Genomic DNA, 19,497 nt, shown 5'->3' with positions numbered 1-19,497 from the left:
TTTTCTCTTCTACATTTATTTATGGCTCAACATCCGAGTTTCATATTGCACACCTGATGAGCCGTCACGAACCATACGGCGAAACGTACGTCGTGTGAAACAACTTGTTTTGTAGTCAACTAGTCCATCACAATGTCATGCATGAGGAGTACTGTAGGAGTTTGGCTTTCGGCTTGTACAATTCGTTTTCGCAAAGCTTCCCTTTCTTTACTTATCTTTGATATTTATGACCCACCCAAGTTGGGTGGTGTGCTGCTTTGCTGCTTCGAATTGTAGTTAGACCGCTTTGTCAAATATCGTACTGGTCTCGTCATCGTCCAGTAACAATCGACATTCTTTGTTCAGTTGGGACTGTAGCTTTTGCTCGTTTTCGTTCCTCTTGCCTTCCCCGCTTTGGTCTTTCCATAACCTTGAACCTTCCAAGTTGGAAGGCTTTCGGTTAGCGCTACGGAGATGTGTTGAAGCTAGGTGTCAGGACGTCGAATGTTTCAGTACTCTGTCAGTTTTGTGCCTAGTTATTGCACTTTCTGACTGTATAAAGTATCATGTGACAGTGATGGAGAGTTACTCTTAACTCGTATCCATATGTCCTTTTCTCTTCTACAATAATAATAATAATAATAATAATAATTTGAAAGTAGGACGGAGGCAGAAAATATTACAAAAAATGTATTATCTACGCATGCATCTACGCAAGAGTCACCACCAGCCCATTAGGACATGTGTCAAAGTATTGAACGTTTTCGTTCCCTTCTTGTCAAAATACTACAGGGAATGATGAAAATAAGCTAAAAGACTACAACTATAAGGAAAAGAAGTTCAGAAATATATCACTCCAATTATGTGTAGAAGTGACACGAAAAAATAGATGTGAAGAATCAAGAAAACAGCATGCAAATCCAATAAGTGACAAAAAAGTGGTGACAAGAAAAAGAGAGAAATATCAAGAGATCTATTTCGCACCTTCACGACGAACAGTGCCAAACAACTGCAAAGACAACACATTCTCCTTCTGAACACAAAGCTCAGGGTCTTACTCACGTATGTACAAAGCTTCCAACACGGCAAGATGTAACAAAGACCTACCACGCGACGAAACAGAGAATACATCATCGGAATACCACTCACGACAACTAGCACTGACCGACAGGTGACACTTGATTGCCGAGGTACCGTTTCCCTGACCCGACGACTTGGCCGTTGTCACCTCCGATATTGCCGCTTGCGAATCTCTCTCATTACGCCCTGCGTCCCTGCAATTCGAATTGCCTCGGTCGAGATCAGTGTGCTGCTCCACGTCCAGTTTGTCCTGCTTCCGTGGTCTACCTCGTTTCTTCACATTAACCGTTGTTGTCACTTCCAGTATTGGTTCTTTTGATTCGTCATCAATTCGTCTCCTCAATTGACTTCTGGTGACTCGTCCGGGGCTCGATTGTCAGTTTCGGTGGTTTCCGTATTGGTCTCTTCTTCTTGTTGACTGTTGTTTGGGCTGGCTCCAGCTCTGCGCCCGACGAAAAGGAGGAGGCGTCGACAAGCGTATCCACAGCAGACTTGGACAAGTCCACCTCAGACACAGACTGCACTGGACACTTCGGTGGACGACTACGACTACGCCGAGGTCGAGAACCACGTGCAGCTACAGGGACAAGATTTAACGGTACATGTTGACGAGTTTGTGCGCCCAGGTGCAGAAAGGTTCTACCTACGTACTGATTTTCACAATTTCGGCACTGAAAGAAATAGATTAAATTATTTTTGCTTAGGGTAGGTAGAACGTCCTTCTTCAAGCTGAACGCACGGGTCGTCCCAAAGATGACATACAATTTGACACACGGATAAGAGAAACAAACAATATTCTGCACCTCCTTCTCGACGCACGAAGAACCGGCACCAACCCATGGCAAACGTAGTACCACACGGCATCTTTCTGGCCCAAAAGTGATCGTCTTTTCCAAGGTCGGTTTCTGGTTGATGAGTTTCATTAAAAGTGTCTTTGGATAGCCATTCTTTGTCATTATGGTTAAGAGTCGTTCTAGTTCCTCGTCCAGCAGATGAGGGGAACATATCCTATGTGCACGGTAGACAAGGGCCTTGACGAGGTGTGTTTTGGACTTAGTTGGAGTAAAACTTGACCATGGGATATACAAGCCTGTGAAAGTGGGCTTTCCATAAATGGTCGTGTCCATGTTGTGCGTATCCATGTTACGAGAAATACTAACATCCAGGAAAGAAAGGGTACCATTGTTTTCACCATCTGATGTGAATTTTAATGCTGGATGTAAGGAGTTGAGAGTTTCCATAAACCTATCACAGGTTTCCTTGTCGTCGTCGTGACAATACACATCGTCAACAAAACGACAGTACATTGATGGCCAAAGTGAAGGGTCAATAGACGACTCGCAGAAGCCAACAAATATGTTCGCCAAGACTGGTCCCAAAGGCGATCCCATGGCGACTCCATCATTCTGTTTGTACATAATATTGTCGGATGAAAACTCTACACCAGACGTGACCATGAGCATAAGTTTCACGAACTCTGTTTCATTCCAATCTGGGGGAGTGATAGACCTGTTAAAGAGGGGAAGGCAAGCGCAACGAAAACGAGCAAAAAGTCAACTAGTCCATCACAATGTCATGCATGAGGAGTACTGTAGGAGTTTGGCTTTGGGCTTGTACAATTCGTTTTCGCAAAGCTTCCCTTTCTTTACTTATCTTTGATATTTATGACCCACCCAAGTTGTTTTTTTCTCTTTTCAGGCAGTTCACTTCCCCGACTGATCCTTTGAATTTGAAGTTCTCCCAATCCTTTCCAAATTTAATCACTTTCTTTCACCTCTGGTAGTTTCCAGAAACTGACCGTGGTTGGTTCCCTGGGGGAGGGAAAAAGACCCAAGTGCCATCAGTATGTGTGGCACGTGTTGTGAGCTGCCTTTGGAGTGAAAAACTTGTCAGCGCCTTCTGGGTTCAGCCTGGTCCCATAGCTCAGTGGTTAGAGCATTGCTCATGACAAGCAGGGTCCCAGGTTCGAGTCCTGGTGGGTCTGGCGGTTTTTTCTCTTTTCAGGCAGTTCACTTCCTCGACTGATCCTTTGAATTTGAAGTTCTCCCAATCCTTTCCAAATTTAATCACTTTCTTTCACCTCTGGTAGTTTCCAGAAACTGACCGTGGTTGGTCCCCTGGGGGAGGGAAAAAGACCCAAGTGCCATCAGTATGTGTGGCACGTGAAAGAAAGTGATTAAATTTTGGAAAGGATTGGGAGAACTTCAAATTCAAAGGATCAGTCGGGGAAGTGAACTGCCTGAAAAAAGAAAAAAACGCCAGACCCACCAGGACTGTTGTGAGCTGCCTTTGGAGTGAAAAACTTGTCAGCGTCTTCTAGGTTCAGCCTGGTCCCATAGCTCAGTGGTTAGAGCATTGCTCATGACAAGCAGGGTCCCAGGTTCGAGTCCTGGTGGGTCTGGCGTTTTCTCCTCTAGTTCTCATATACATGACAACCCAAGCACAAACGGCGAGGAAAGTAGATACTGCGCTTCAGCAGTGATACAAGCCCAGTTCCAGTCTCACACCACCAGTGAGGCGCCACTCGCAGTAAATAACAGCTGTTTTCAACGCCGGCAAAGCGCACAGGTCAGTACAACAACATCCCATGCATGATGCTAAAGGTAGCTGAGCGAGAAAGATGATTGCAGACCACTACCATGGTCTGCAATGTATGCTTTGCCCACACACATGTGCCGAGTGCATCACCCAGAACGCATGCTAGAAGCCAATAAGGCCGCACAGGTGGTGTTATAGCAGATCCCAGCCACTGTTGTTGTTGATTTCCGGGGATCGCTCCCTGATTTTGATGGCCTCCCGGATCCTCCTCCTGGGGCGGTCACGCTCAGAACCGAGAACCCGGATACCCGAGAAGGCCGTTGCTCCCAATGGCAATGGATCAGATGCATGCTTGGCTGCGAAATGCTCACCCAGCGCGGTGCCGCTCACTGTGTTGCGTGCGTCGCCGTTGTGTTCTTTTGTCCTGGTGGCGAGGCTGCGGTACGTCTCTCTGACATATTTATCACCACATTTGCACTCGAGGTGGTATACACTACACACTTTGTTTCGTTTAAAAGGGTACCCGGAGTATGTGATATCTAAATATGTCGTAGTTAGTACACTGGTTGGAACGAAGGAAGTGTCCTCCGAGACCACTCCGGTGTGTCTTTGTTTGCCTTGGAAGGGTGAAGCTGTTTGCCGTACCATGCAACGTCGAGTTAAGTCAGCTGTAGAATCGAACGTTCGTAATGTTAGTGTCCGGTTCGTCTACACAACAGCTCGTGCCTTCATGGTGAAGAAGGATGTCCTACCCACTCTTAAATTATCTTATTTACAACTTCGAGTGCCGGCAATGTGGGAGCTGGTATGTGGGTAGGACCCTTCAGCACCTGGTGGCACGGGATCCACCAGCATGTGCCTCTTCACGTTATGCCTGTTGAGGCACGGTCGTCAAGGCCTAGACGAGGTCGTCCCCCAAAGATTGGTACTGCGACTGGAGGTGCACTCTCGCTGGAGACGGAACCAACTGGGGTGTCGTTGTCTTCTTCGTCGGCATCGGCTTGTTCGTCATTGCCTTCGTCTTTACCGTCTCTTCCTTCTATCCCGTCATCATCGTTGGTATCTGCGGTTTCGGCTTCTTTGACTTACTTGGTACCGTCATCCGGTGTGTCTACCTCCGGTGGCAAAAAGCGTGGCCGGCCACCGAGGAAACCACCGGATGGTGTGTCTGCGGGACCAGTGACTCGCTCTAGGGCGAGGTTAGCAGAGTCTTTATCGTCTCCGTTGTTGTCGTCATCGTCGTCGTCAGCGTCTTCCTCATCTCCCTCCTCTTCATCAACATCAACAGCCATTGGAACGTCAGAGGGAGCATCATCGCAGCAGGCAGTGCCAGGAACGGACGTGCCTTTGGTACTAACATCTACATCGGCCTCGTCTGGATTGGCAGTAGCGGCAAGGAATGTCAGGTCGGTTTCATTGTCACGTAATTCCAAAGTATGTACTGGTTCTAGTAGCGTTGTTAGGGTGTATGAATCTTCTGTTGCCAACCATCTTGTTCAGAATATTGATTGTCGTTCTAGTTATGCTGATGATTGCTTTTCTGTTTGGTCTCGTTCACGTAGCCAAAGGTATTTGCGTGTATTGGAGTCTATCTACATGTTTACCACCAAGCCGATTTTGTGTAGGCAGAAAAAGAATTTGTTTACGTTGAAAGTGTTTGTGAATTTAGATCAGTAGTTCTCGTTTGTGGTTGCATGGTAACTTTCTGGTGGTGAATTTATCGCATCTCTTGTCACCTGATATCGTTGAATGGTGTAATGTTTCTTTCAGCTCTCATTTTATCGCGCTAGTTAGGGTCTAATTTATTACTTGCATTGTGCATATATATATATATATTGAGTTAAGAGCTATTGTTGATTTGCCAGTAATCCTCTGATGACATGGCGACGAAAACGTTTAGGAACAAGCTTCTTTATTTACATGAAAACAAGTTTTGCTTATGGTGTTTGCACTGAGTGCGCAGCTTTGAATTCTTTTATTCTCACGATGGCCTGTGGCCAATAAGAGAAAAATAATTACAGGCACGGGGATCAGATACAGAGAGATCAAAGTTTAGCTGCTTTGCTGAGGCAGTAGCGATGGCAATACTAATTGGGAGTTAATCACGTAGGCTGGGCGCAATGGAGCTATAGATGTGCTGAGCAATGTGAGCAAGTACATACGGAAGAGATGACAAGTGGTAGGATGTTTGCTTTGAAATCTCGTCTGGGGTTGATTTGCTGGATGCTGGGTGGGATGCTATTAAAGAGATCAAGAGAAGCATAGATGGGGGAGTCTCTTAGCCGGTTTGTACGTAGCTTACTCTATTTATTGCGTTGATTACATTTTTATCTCCACGGAAGCTTAATAATGATAATAATACATGTAATAATAATAAGGCGAATGCTTTGGGTGAGTCTGGTGCGTCGATCTTGGTGCCTGGTTCGTGTGACGCCATGGTGACTAGCCCAGACGTTGCTGAGGCCACCCACAGTGAGTTGCTGGACGCTTCTGTTGATGGTTTGCGTGGAGCTAGTCATGACACCTCAGTTACATCAGGGTGTTCGGGTGATGGCACTGGCGCAGCAATGCAAACTGGCACCAACGCTAGTGACACCCTGGGTGCGTTCGAGCCAGATAGTACACCACTTTACGCCAAACTTGTTGAAATCTACGAACAGTACGGTGCAACTACTCCAGAGTCCAGGTCGAGCCTACCAGTACCTAGGCACGTGGCCAGGAAGTCTCTGGCCTCTGCCACTGCCCGTGTGAACAAGATACTCCCTAGACTCCTGGAGTTTGACCGTGAGGTGCGAAATGACACCATCTCGCTTGGCCAGATCAGTGACATGGTCTATGCTGGGGCCAAGCTTGTACTCTCACTGCTGGATATCAATACAGATGGTACCCCTGACACAGCTAGAGGAGAACGCTCCTTGCCTGCCTGGCGACAACGCCTTGAAAAACGTGTTTGTGCACTGAGGGCTGACGTCTCCCGGCTGACCAGCTTCCTGCGTGATGGATCCCTCTTTGACACCAACATCAAGTAGCACAGGATCCACCGGCAATATAAAGTCCAGACTTTGGATCAGGCCCGCCAGCTACTGGAGCATACGAAAATGCAGCTAGAAGCAACAGCCGCACAGATCCGGCGCTATAAGCTAGAGGCAACACGCAGGTCGGAGAATCGTGTTTTCGTCACGAATGAGCGTCAGTTCTACCGCAATATGAACAAGTCTACGGAAATGCCTGGGCAGCCCCCTGTTGACCAGGCTGCTGCGCATCCATCGGCTGAGGCTGTTACTGAGTTCTGGTCATCTATACTGGAACAACCCGTGGAGCTGCGTTGCGGTGCTTGGCTTGATAATTTGGAGAGGGACTGTGAGGAGATTCAACAACAAGACCGTGTCATTCTTCAACTGGAGGACCTCAGGGACATCTTGAAGAAATCAAACAACTGGAAAGCCCTAGAACGGGACAAGATCCATGCATTTTGGTGGAAGAAGTTTTCGTCTATCCACGAGCATCTTGTGGTCTCCTTTCAATCAATCCTGGATGCAGAGACAGAGTCGCCGGCCTGGTTCTCGTTTGGTATCACCACTCTACTGCCTAAGAAAGGAGACCTTTCTAGGCCTGAGAATTATCGCCCAATAACATGCCTGCCAACGATTAGCAATATATTCACATCCTTACTCGCTGCTGCCATGTGGCGCCATTTATCTTCAAAGGATATCTTTGCAGATGAGCAAGTTGGCTGTACTCCAGGGCGTGGTGGATGCCTTGACCAACTAATGATCGACAAGATGGTTCTAGAGGATGCAGCATCCCGTAGTCGGAATCTTTCGACGTGCTGGGTGGACTTCCGCAAAGCCTTCGATAGCCTGTCTCACCAGTGGATCCGGAGATGCCTGTTGATCTACCCGCTTTGCAGACAATCTTGTCTCATGCATCTCAAGCATGATGGATCATTGGAAAACGCAAATGGTACTGCCTGGTCAAACATCCCGTGCATTCAGTCGCCCAATATCTATCCACCGTGGCATTTTCCAGGGCGATTCCCTTTCTCCACTGCTATTTTGCCTGTCTCTAAATCTGATCAGTGGCGAGTTGACCAGGACGGGTCTTGGCTACCGCTGTGGCCCACCGGCCCAGGTGTGCCCTGTATCGCACCTGTGGTACATGGACGACATGAAGCTCTTCGCCCGAAACGACAATAATCTGCTCTCCATGACCAATGTTGTGGAGTCAATGGGCGACTGCATTGGTATGCGTTTCGACCCGTCAAAGTCTAGCTGGCTCACTATGAAACGGGGGAGAGCCCAGAGCGATCAGCAGTCTGCTCTCCAGACACTCCAGGGTCACGCCATTGCTAAGCTGCAGGCGGAGGAGTCCTACAGGTACCTTGGTGTCCCGGAATCAGCACATTTTCACGCCGCCGAATTGAAGACGACAGCAAAGTCTGAGTTCGGCCGCCGTCTTCAATTGATCTGCTCGTCTCAATTGAACGCCAGGAACTTGGTCAAAGCCATCAACACCTTTGCCATTCCAGTCATCCTCTACTCTCTGTGCATCATTGAGTGGGCAAAGGCAGAGATAGAGGAACTCGACCGACAGACCCGCCAAGCACTGTTTAACGCACACGCCCGCCACCCAAAGGACTCTGCCGCCAGGGTCCACCTGCCTCGTGACATGGGTGGTCGAGGAATTTTATCATTCCGGGATCTCCTGGATATAACCCGTGTCCGGGTGGCGCGGTACCTACAAGCCCACCCAAACGTGCCACTGTTGGCTGCTGTTAAGCGCCATCACGACAATGATGTGGCACCGTCAAAATCAGTTACACGTCAAGCCTCCAGACTTCTGGGTGAACTTGACCTACCCGACTTGGAGACTGCCACAAAAGTCATTGTCAAGAAGGCCGTTGCTCTCCGGTGCCTTGCCGTTATCCAAGGTAAGCCTCTCTATGGCCAGTTCTCGAGATGAGCTTCTGATGCTGGCTTGGACCTGGGCTTGAGTTTTCGCTGGCTGAAATCGCCAACGATCAGGCCTGCGAAAGAGGGACTCTTGCTGGCTGTACAGGATCAGGCCATTGCGACCAGGCACTATCAGGTCACGGTCATTGCACGGGGAGACGTTGTGGACATTTGTCGAGTTTGCGGCACTCGCAGAGAAACAGTTGATCACATTGTGGCCTGTTGCCTAGCCCTAGCCAAAACACTGTATATCGAACGGCATGACACGCTCGTCAAGTTGGTGTATTGGGCATCATGCAAGCGGCATGGTCTGGGTCGGCCGGAAAGCAACCCGCTGAAGCATCATATTGTGCCTGTCACGGAAAATCTTGACATGAAGCTCCTATGGGAGTTCAATATCCCAACGGATACGCCACAACCGTCCAGACCTGGTGTTGCGGTCCAGCACACAGGTGCTGCTGATGGATGTCAGTGTTCCATTGGACCAGAATGTGCCCACAAAAATCGCCGAAAAAATAACAAAGTACGCTCCCCTTTGCCAAGAGCTGCGCCGCATCTGGCATGTGGATGATGTCCGCGTTGTGCCCCTGGTTGTTGGGGCGCTTGGTGGACTGACTGGTGTGTCCCTCTCACACTTTGTGTTGGCATTGGCAGGCACTCTGCACATTGAAAGGGCTCAGCAATGTGCTATCCTGGGCACGCTGAACATCGTCAAGTCGGTTCTTGGCATTCGGCATTAGGCTCCTCATGTTACGGGTAGAGCTAGTCCGTATAAACCTCCAATACCGCATTTGCTTTGACATCCATGAATGTGCAGTATGACGGTCCTCACAGCCTGATTTTTCTCTTGCCATTTGAGTATGTCCGGCATTCATCTCTTCCTCTATTTCTACAGGTCTATTCCTGTACTGGTAGTCCATTTTTGTGATTACTCTTTTTGTATTCGAATATGTCCTGTCCTCCTCGATCTTTTTGTATTCGAATAGGTCCTGGCCTCCTCCATCGTTCTGCTTATTTCTGTCTGTCTCTCAGTTTCTGCGCCGGCTTTCAATATTAATTTTTGCTTTGGTTTTTACAATCCTTTTTGCTTCGGTCTTCATTGCGTTGGCCATTTATCTATTTTTTTTCTCTCATTACCCTTGGTCTCTTTTGGCCCGGTGATGGGGTTCTTACCTCATGTCATGACAACGTGAGTGAAATAAAGCCAACTCCATAATAATAATACTAGCAAGGGTCCCTGGTTCGAGTCCTGGTGGTGACAGTCAATTTTTTCTTCAGACTTTTCCCGTTTGTCTCTTTCCCTCAAACCAGTTAATATTTTATGACTTGGGGCTCCCCGCGTGCTAGTTTGTACGTGAAGTGTGTGGGTTACAGTGAGGGCTGCGTCCCACCCGCCTGTGTGGATTCACAGGAAGTGTGAGTTACGAAGTCTGAAGAAAATGTTGAACGGCCTCTGCTGAGATGACGACTACACCATAGCTCAATGGTTAGAGCATCGCTGGCTACAAGCGAGGGTCTCTTGTTCAAGTCCTGGTGGTGACAGTCAATTTTTTCTTCAGACTTTCCCCGTTTGTCTCTTTTCCTCAAACCAGTTAAGGTGGCTGGGGCGGTACAACTTTTTAGGGGTTATTTTGATCACATTTTGACTTCATTTTTGAGTTTATCGGCAAGGTGGAGATGAAATTTGAAAATGTTTTCTGTTGAATCTCTGGAGAAGAGCCTTCTCTAGCCTCATATAGTTTTATTTTTACTTTTGGACAAAATTTGAAAAAGTTTTATGAAAGGTCCGTGAAAAAATAACACGAACCTTTCATAAAACGTTTTCAAATTTAGTCCAAAAGTAAAAATAAAACTATAGTAGGCTAGAGAAGGCTCTTCTCCAGACATTCACCCGAAAACATTTTCAAATTTCATCTCTGCCTTGCCGATAAACTCAAAAATGAAGTCAAATTTTCCCAAAAAAGTTGTACCGCCCCAGGCACCTTAATATGTTATGACTTGGGGCTCCCCGCGTGCTAGTTTGTACGTAAAGTGTGTGGGTTACAGTGAGGGCTGCGTCCCACCCGCCAAACCAGTTAATATTTTGTGACTTGGGGCTCCCCGCGTGCTAGTTTGTACGTGAAGTGTGTGGGTACAGTGAGGGCTGCGTCCCACCCGCCTGTGCGGATTCACAGGAAGTGTGAGTTACGAAGTCTGAAGAAAATGTTGAGCTGCCTCCGCTGGGACGACGACTACACCATAGCTCTGTGGTTAGAGCATCGCTGGCTACAAGCGAGGGTCCCTGGTTCGAGTCCTGGTGGTGACAGTCAATTTTTTCTTCAGACTTTTCCTGTTTGTCTCTTTCCCTCAGTTAATAATAATAATAATAATAATAATAACACAAAGTAGTGGTTGCGACTTCGGCGATGATTTGTAAGAAAGGTGAGCCCGGCGAGCCCGGCGAGCTCCGGTGTGGGGAGCAAACCTTTCTTACAAATAATAATAATATTATTTGTAAGAAAGGGTTTGCTCCCCACTTCGGAGCTCGCGCTATTCCGCCGACTTTACTTGACACTTGACTGACTCACGACTGCCATCCAGAGCACACGAGAAGTCCATCGAACCTTCGACTCGGCAAACCTGCCAGAAAGCACCACTCCCTGCTCAATACACAGTGTTTCGGGGAATTCACCCCTCATCAGTTGAGCTTGAGTAGGCTGAGAAAGATTGTGCCTGAAGAGCACCACTTATATAGTGCTCTCCAGGCACAAACATCACCAGGGATACAAACTTGCAGAGACGCTCCATTTCCAGCGCGACAAACACTTCGTGAACACCAGATAGTGTCGCTCCTGGACGGTGAGAGGAGTGAATGTACCACGATCCACATTGATTATGCGTTCAGCAAACTCAGATTTCTTTCTGCGCTCGTGCTCTGCCAAAACGCAGCATAGGAAGGCGCATCAGGATGAAATACTCGAACGTCCATGTAGGCGTTCTGGGCCCGGGTCCACAGCCCCCTCGCGCGAATGTCTGCCCGGGCATCATCCCCTGTATTCGTAGACGCGGCGACAAACACCTCACCAGAGAGTGGCGCGAGCACTGGCTCCACAGCAACATCCACGCACACTTCAGTGAGCAAATCAGCCAGGATGTCTCGCACTTCGATATGCCGTATTGTCGGGAATCCTCCAGTCAGGCAGCTCATGGCATGGGCTGCACTAAATGGACGGCCACAGGAGCAGGTTAACGGGACATCCGCCAGTGCCCAGTCGTACCGCAGCGCAAAAGCATCACGGAAATCTCCTTTCTAGAGGTGGTAATCATGGTCCCGCAGTGGCAGTGGGTTGAGCCAGCTGGACACCCCTCGGGACGCCAGGTGGCCAAGTAGACAAGCCCCATCAAGCGATGCAGCCTGCTCGACCAGCTTGAAGTCATTTTCACTTGATGCAGCTCGCTGCTTGCCGGTGCATCTTTTTGGGTTAAAAGCAGCCTTCCTTATGCATTCAGTCCGGCGTCTTTCCCAGGATGTGTTGTTCTGGCTGACTAGCTCAGCAACCTGAGCCTCTGTCATTTTCACTGACGCGCCAAGTTCCGTCTGACTCATCCTCTGGAACGACAGGATTTCCAGACCAACCAACCGGGTGGGCAGTCTCAGCATGCGTAAGTCCTCCTCGGTGAAGGCACCACGACCCGTCAGTGCTGGGAAAAACTCGAAAGCGATGATATTGTCTAAGCTCTTGACGCACTCACCCGGGAGGGGCACAGTGCGGAAAAGGTACACCCACCTACACCGTAAACCATAGGTCAGTGCTGCATAGGCAGCATGTGGCTCCGTCTTGGCAAACCGAGACAGCTTCCGCAATTCTCCGCGACCAACTATCCACCCTCTTCCTCACCCAGACCAGCAACCGCCTCAGGCTCACCAACAAATGACCCGTCGTCCTGTGGTGTGCTGGAGTGTGATATTGTTAGGTACAAGTACATTATGTCATTTCTCTTAGCATGTTTCTTTTCTGTCATACTACTGAGAGTGTATGGCATACTTATTCTATGAAAGTTCTCACTTCATTGAATTTTGCTGTGTTTGGGTAGGGTTCTAATTTTTTTATCACATTCTTGCTTTCATGCAATTGTTTTCAGATCCTTGACTTGTGTTCTATTCCTCCTATTACGGTTTACCGCCTGGTATGTTAGCAGCCATCACTGAACCCAAATATTCGCAAATATTCTTAATGAACTTTTCTCCTCTCCCTTTGTAGACACCTGAACTTCAATCAACTTACAAGCCTTCCTACAAATGTATTTGCCAACCTACCAAATCTTGTGGTACTGTAAGTATACCCTAATTCCGGGTTGTGGGGTCCAAAGGGTCCCCAGGGGTATGATTTTTGAAATATTTTTACTTTGCTGTATCACATCTCCTTGAAATTTCATGTATTCCTCAACAACACAATACCCTGGATAAGTACTCAACCTGCAGACAGACCTGTTTCATCTTTTGTCGACTCATGAGCGCAGCACAGAGGAAATAAGGCCAAACATGATGACAATGAAAAATTCCAAAACCCTATTTTAAGTAAACCAGGCCAAACGTACCCTGTCATAGTGCTTAAACTGACAAGTCAGTGAGCTCTGCATAACCCAAACGCCAAAAGCGCTACCCCACACAAGAGTGCTCAACTGCTAGAAGAGCAGTAGCGAAATCCTCAATCTGCGGAAAGACCTGTTTCGTCCGTTGTGGACTCATCAGCGTAGCACAGAGGAAATGAGGCCAAAACTGATGGCAATGAAAAATAAAATTGTCAAGGCCCTATTTAATCCAGGCCAGAACGTACCTTGCCAGAGTGCTCAACTGCTACAAGAGCAGGAGCAAAATACTGGGCACTTCGGACAGACCTGTTCCAGACCTGTTTCGTCCTTTGTGGATTTATCAGAGCAGAACAGCTAAAATGAGGCCGAACCTGACAGCAATGAAAAATATATTTTGCAAAGCCCTATTTAGAGCCCTACTTAAACCAGGCCCGAACATACCTTGCCGGAGTGCTCAAACTGACAAGTCCGTGAGCTCTGCATAATGAAAACTGCATTTTTTTTTTTTTTTTTTTTTTTATTTACTTGAAAAAGCACATAACCACCAGGAAAGCTGACAAAGAAAAAAGAGTAAGAAAAGACAGATAAAAAGAGAGCTGAGAGAGAGAGAGAGTTGGGGTACGGTTAGGGGAGGACGAGACATTGAATGGTGGTCGCCACAGTCACAGATAGTAGCAGTGCTGGTGAGGCTACAGGCACTCCACTGACCATTAGGTCTCAGTATCGCCATGCCGGTAACGCACCAAGAGACAAAAACGGAAGAAAATCTGAAGCGCAATACATGAATGGTAATTACAATATAGGTAATAGGGAGAGTGGTGACCAAGAGAGGACAGTATAGACCGTTAGTATGGGGTGCTTCAATGCACATCCCCAAACCGAGAGGTGCGATCTGGAAAGAACAGTGAGACGATCAACATGATGGGCTTCAAAGCACGTCCCAAGACCATGGCTGGTCTGCAATGTGTTTGTTGACACCTTTTTTAAAAGCTGTGAGTGGAGAGTGATTGGCCAGACGGGGAAAGACGTCCTCGGGGAGGCTGTTCCACAATTCAAGGAAACAGTAGGGGAAGGAACGTCGAAGGTAATCGGGACTGGTGCCGGGGGTGGTGTTTAAGAGCTGTTCCCCGTGCTGGCGCTGAGCATAATGCTGCCGGCGGGTTCGAACAGTATCGGCCCGTGGTTTTGGGGGAGGGCGCATGCGTGTCAGACGGGGTGGGCCCTTGCAGTTAACTACCTTGTAGAGATAAGACAGCCCTGCAACCGTCCGTCTGGCCCGCAGACTCTGGAGGACGGTGGTGGGTCCAATCATCTGCATGGCCTTGCGCTGTGCTGTGTCCAACTTCCCAAGGTGGGTCTGGGCAGCACCAAGCCAGGCTAGTGGGGCATACTCAAGTATGGGCCTTACAAAGCCCTTATAGACGGTTAGGCGTCCAGCAGCATCCAGGATGGGGGCTGCCTTCCGCATGAAATGGAGGCGTTGATGTGCGCGCACAGAAAGCTGGTGGAGGTGGGCGCTGAAGTTGAGCTTCTCGTCGAACACCACCCCAAGGAGCTTCAACTGGCTGCTGACAGGAACAGGGGTGCCAAGGAATTGGACAGGGGGGAAGTCTGGAGGGGCCAGCTTCCTGGTCACGGACATCAGCTGTGACTTAGAGGGCTCAAAGGTAACCCTCCAAGTACTTCCCCAGGCTTCCAGCTGGTTTACGGCTGTCTGAAGTGCAGCTGCGGCGGCCTCTGTGGTCTGTCCAGGCATGACAGACGTGTATAACGTAGTATCATCAGCATACACGGCATAACCGAGATCCATAATTAATTTGGGTTCGAGGTTAGTTTTGGTAATTATCTCCATGTTCACCGAACACATGAATGACATCCACTGATGTATGAGGCCCTACAAGAAAATGTTCTCCTACAGGCATTATCCCTCATTCCATGTGGCCTTTTTTCCTATGCTCCCAGTATATTGGGGTCCTTTTGGACCCCAGGATCGTTTTGGCTGGTATTTTGCAACTTGCAAATTATCCCGGCAAACTTCAGAGCTGTCAACAAATGCAGTTTGGTCAAAGCATTGGTCTATGGGAAGGTAACACAGCACAATAGTTATATAAAATGGAGAGTTTGCAAGAATACCAGCCAAAACGTTCCTGGATTGCAAAAAGACCCCAATAAACTGGTAACGTAGTAAAAAAATGTTAACATGGAATGAGGGTTTAACTACACTGCTAAGCTTGGACTCGAAATTTCTGAGAAAACAACAATGGAGGCGTGAATTGGTCTTCAAGCTGATTCTATTTTGGTTTTTTACTTCGTGCATTATTCTTATTTCGGACACTCCAGTGAAACTCGACAGATCTTGTTTTGGTAGCTGATTGACTTATATGCTGCACAATGTGTCCACAAACTCCTTTTTGTTTTGAATTGTCTTTCAAAGATTACGCATTCATCAAGATTTCAATTTGGACTGCTATTCGACCACTCTCTGACTCTCTGACTGTCTGACCCAAGCAGGAGTTTAGCGAGATAAACATGAGTTAACCAGCAAATTGTTTCTGGTATCGTGATGTCCTTTTCATGGAATCACACATTTTGGCTTTTTTCATATCAGGCCACATTTAGATGAAATGATTTGCCAAGCTGATAAATATGGTGGTAAAAAACACCTGGCAATATGGCGGTACACCCACGCCACGCTCTCTAAGCTGCAAAGTTCTGGCACAGAGCTCTCCTTCTCACCACCACCACCATCAGTTTGCACCTGGCGCCTGGTCGATGCATGGTTGGCGGTATCCGACATAGCAGGCTGGTACTTCGTAGCTCACACTTCCTGTGAATCCACACAGGCGGACGGGATGCAGCCCTCACTGTACCCATACACTTCACGTACACTCTGGCACGCGGAGCCCCAAGTCATAACATCTTCACTAGTTTGAGGGAAAGAGACAAACGGGAAAAGTCTGAGGAAAAAATTGACTGTCACCAACAGGACTCGAACCAGAGACCCTTGCTTGTAGCTAGCGATGCTCTAACCACTGAGCTATGGTATAGTCGTCATCAGAGCAGAGACTGTTCAACATTTTCTTCAGACTTCGTAGCTCACACTTCCTGTGAATCCACACAGGCTGGTGGGACGCAGTGTAATGGGTAGCCGAGTGGTAGGCGCGGTGAAATCAACAAGAATTACTTTTATTCTACTTTCAGGTACACACCTGAGATATAATTGTTAGTGAGAGAAGAAGCTGCAAAATAAATAACTTTCTCTCCGGTGGTCACCTAGAGGTTGAATCCTTCTTCTTCGGGTTAGCTTTCATTGCTATCTAATCTACTCTAATCTAACCTAATCAAATTAAAACAGAAATGCGCAGCTGCTTTTATGCAGCAGACGCCGTATGCTTATATACGGAGATACACTAAATATACATGAGGCAAGCTCCGTATTAGTTCCGTACTGCTTCCGTATTGGTCGGGCAGGGATACTTCACCCTCCCTTCCTACAGATAATCACGCCCTCGTGATTCTCAAAAATTAGTGAAGAGTTATGAACAACAGCGTCACCCGGAAGATGGCAAAATTTATCGTAAATGATAACGTTTAGAGTAGACAGAAGAAATGAACTGATAACAAATCATAAAGTAGAAGCACACCAGGTTCACACGATCTCACGGGGTCAAAAGGGGAAAGAACTGTCCTCCAAATAGGACCTGAAACCACAGCACTCTTGCTGCACTACGCTGGCACAACCCGCCAGGAACATCGCAGTTCAAAAACCGAACTGAATACACTATACTATATAATTATCACCATTCACTATAAGGGGCATTGTCACACACATTGTCCCAGGTTAGCTGGGTAAACCGTGGCTCACCATGATCAGATGCCTACCAAACTAAACTGGATTCACACACTCGCATAAAGGAAGACTGAAGAGAAAAGGGAGACTGAAGGAAGACAGGAAAGAAAATGCCATACCTGGAATCAGCGTTAGTAACCACGGCGGCGGCTGGAGCTATGGCGGAGGGCGAGCCAGGTTTTATCTTCATCTTGGTTGAGCCGGTGACTCAGAGCGGCTAGCTCGGCGTCAGACAAATAACCTCCCTCCTCGTCTTGAATCGTGGTCTTCACGTTGTCGATTGCATCGCTTTGCGCGACGTAAAGAGTGATTGTCTAGCCAGGAAGAGTGTTGACGAAAATCTGCATCCCACCACGGAGGCGAAGTACCAAGTGAAGAGTGGGCTCCTGCTTCCGACTGCGTGCCGGCGAAAATCAAACGCTGCTGGTCTTGGGGACTACCCTCCTTGTCTTGGGCAGCAGACTGCCTGTTGTCGTCCTCATCAGCTTCGCCATCACCACCGGTAGTATACATGTAGGTTGCGTGTCGCTTGGAATCGCCATCGGAGTCTCCAGTGGACGCCATGCGGAGGGAAGGGTGATCCACGCTAGCATCCTGACTGTGCTGCAAGCTAATAAGCAGGGTCAAGCCCAGGAAGGCAAGACACATAATTCTCATCATGATTCGTCGCAGGGAGCTGCAGCGGGTTGAGCCATGGGGGTCTGGGGTCGAATCACGTTGTTTTATTTAAAACTACACCGCTGCCATCAATGTAATAGGTAGCCGAGTGGTAGGCGCGGTGAAATCAACAAGAATTACTTTTATTCTACTTTCAGGTACACACCTGAGATATAATTGTTAGTGAGAGAAGAAGCGGCAAAATAAATAACTTTCTCTCCGGTGCTCACCTAGAGGTTGAATCCTTCTTCTTCGGGTTAGCTTTCATTGCTATCTAATCTACTCTAATCTAATCTAATCAAATTAAAACAGAAATGCGCAGCTGCTTTTATGCAGCAGACGCCGTATGCTTATATACGGAGATACACTAAATATACATGAGGCAAGCTCCGTATTAGTTCCGTACTGCTTCCGTATTGGTCGGGCAGGGATACTACACGCAGCCCTAACTGTACCCACACACTTCAATAATAATAATAATAATAATTTAAAAATGAAGGTAAGTTTTGGGTCGCAAGTATCCACGCAACACACATCCAGTCAAAATAAAGCACTTGTCAAAAGTATCCGAACGTTTTCGGTCCCTTCTCATCAAGGATTATACAGGGAATGGCTCAAGTTGGAAAGATTAAAACTTATATAGCGTAAAGAAAATGAGATAACAACACTCGTGCCAAGGTGGAAAATTATCAAGTTCAGCACGAACACAAAACTCGAAGGAAACTAATAATGAGGATGGATGGGTGTTGCGTGGATACTTACGACCCAAAACGTACCTTCGTTTTTAAAGTATTATCCGCCTCCGACCTCTTGTAAAAATTAAAAATAAGTAATAATAATAATAATTTTAGAATTGCGATCAACAGAACGAGCTGAACCGACATTTTCACAAAGGCTTTTAATGTATTCAAAAAACGAGTGGATACGAAGGCAGTGAAGAGCATGGAAGAAAGAAAAAATGTGATATGGAAGAAATGATGAACAAAAAATTGTACTTCGAACTAGTTTTCGCACAACACTCCTCAGGAAGCTACGTTGTACTAATGAAAAACAATCCAGAAAGATACTAATAAAGAGAAATGGAGTGAGAAGAAACAACACCTATGAAAATGATAATCCTAGCACTAAGATAATAACAGGAAAAACTGCGAAAGCACTTAACGAACTTGTTAGGACTCCTAGTATACTGTGACACAAGATATGACACCATGGCCAACCAGAGCCAAACAGACAGAACAAGCTGCTACTAAAACAATTTCAAACGAATAATGCTGTCCTTCTGGACACACAAATTAGGCTTATGAATACGTTGACAAACAGCTTCTAACACACTCAACTGCAACTTATAACCATGACGAGCACGGCACAAAACAGAAAAAGAAGAATCAGAATAAACCTTGCAGCAATCAGGACGAGATGCAAGATGCTTATACACTGATGACTTCCTACTAGAAAACACACGCTTGCACCCACTCTTACTTACACAATCATTCTCGCTCTCACACTCACCGGAATCACTGGACTCACTGGCCGAATCCTCCTCAAAGACGTCCTGCCTCTGAGCAACCAGGTCCCGTCTCCTCCCATCCCTCGTCTCACGTTCCTGTTGTGTATTCCGTTGGCTCGGTACTTCCGTACTGAAATAGGTCATGGTGTAATTAGCAGTTGTTCTTCTGGGTCTCGTTGATATTGAGGTAGGTATTGTTGTCGTCTCTGCCGGTGATGCAGCAAGCGATGCTGATGCTGTTCAGAATATCTATCTGAGTCTGCATCGTCTCCATCGCTTACATTGTTAATAAAGTAGTCCACATGTCGCTTCAGCTCGTCCTACTTATTGCCATATTAAAATTATTGTCTCCTCGTCGAATT

Source organism: Sycon ciliatum, chromosome 12, assembly GCF_964019385.1.
Source record: "Sycon ciliatum chromosome 12, ocSycCili1.1, whole genome shotgun sequence".
NCBI classification, from domain to species: domain Eukaryota; kingdom Metazoa; phylum Porifera; class Calcarea; order Leucosolenida; family Sycettidae; genus Sycon; species Sycon ciliatum.
The sequence above is the reverse complement of the archived record's forward strand: the minus strand, read 5'-3'. Positions refer to the sequence as shown.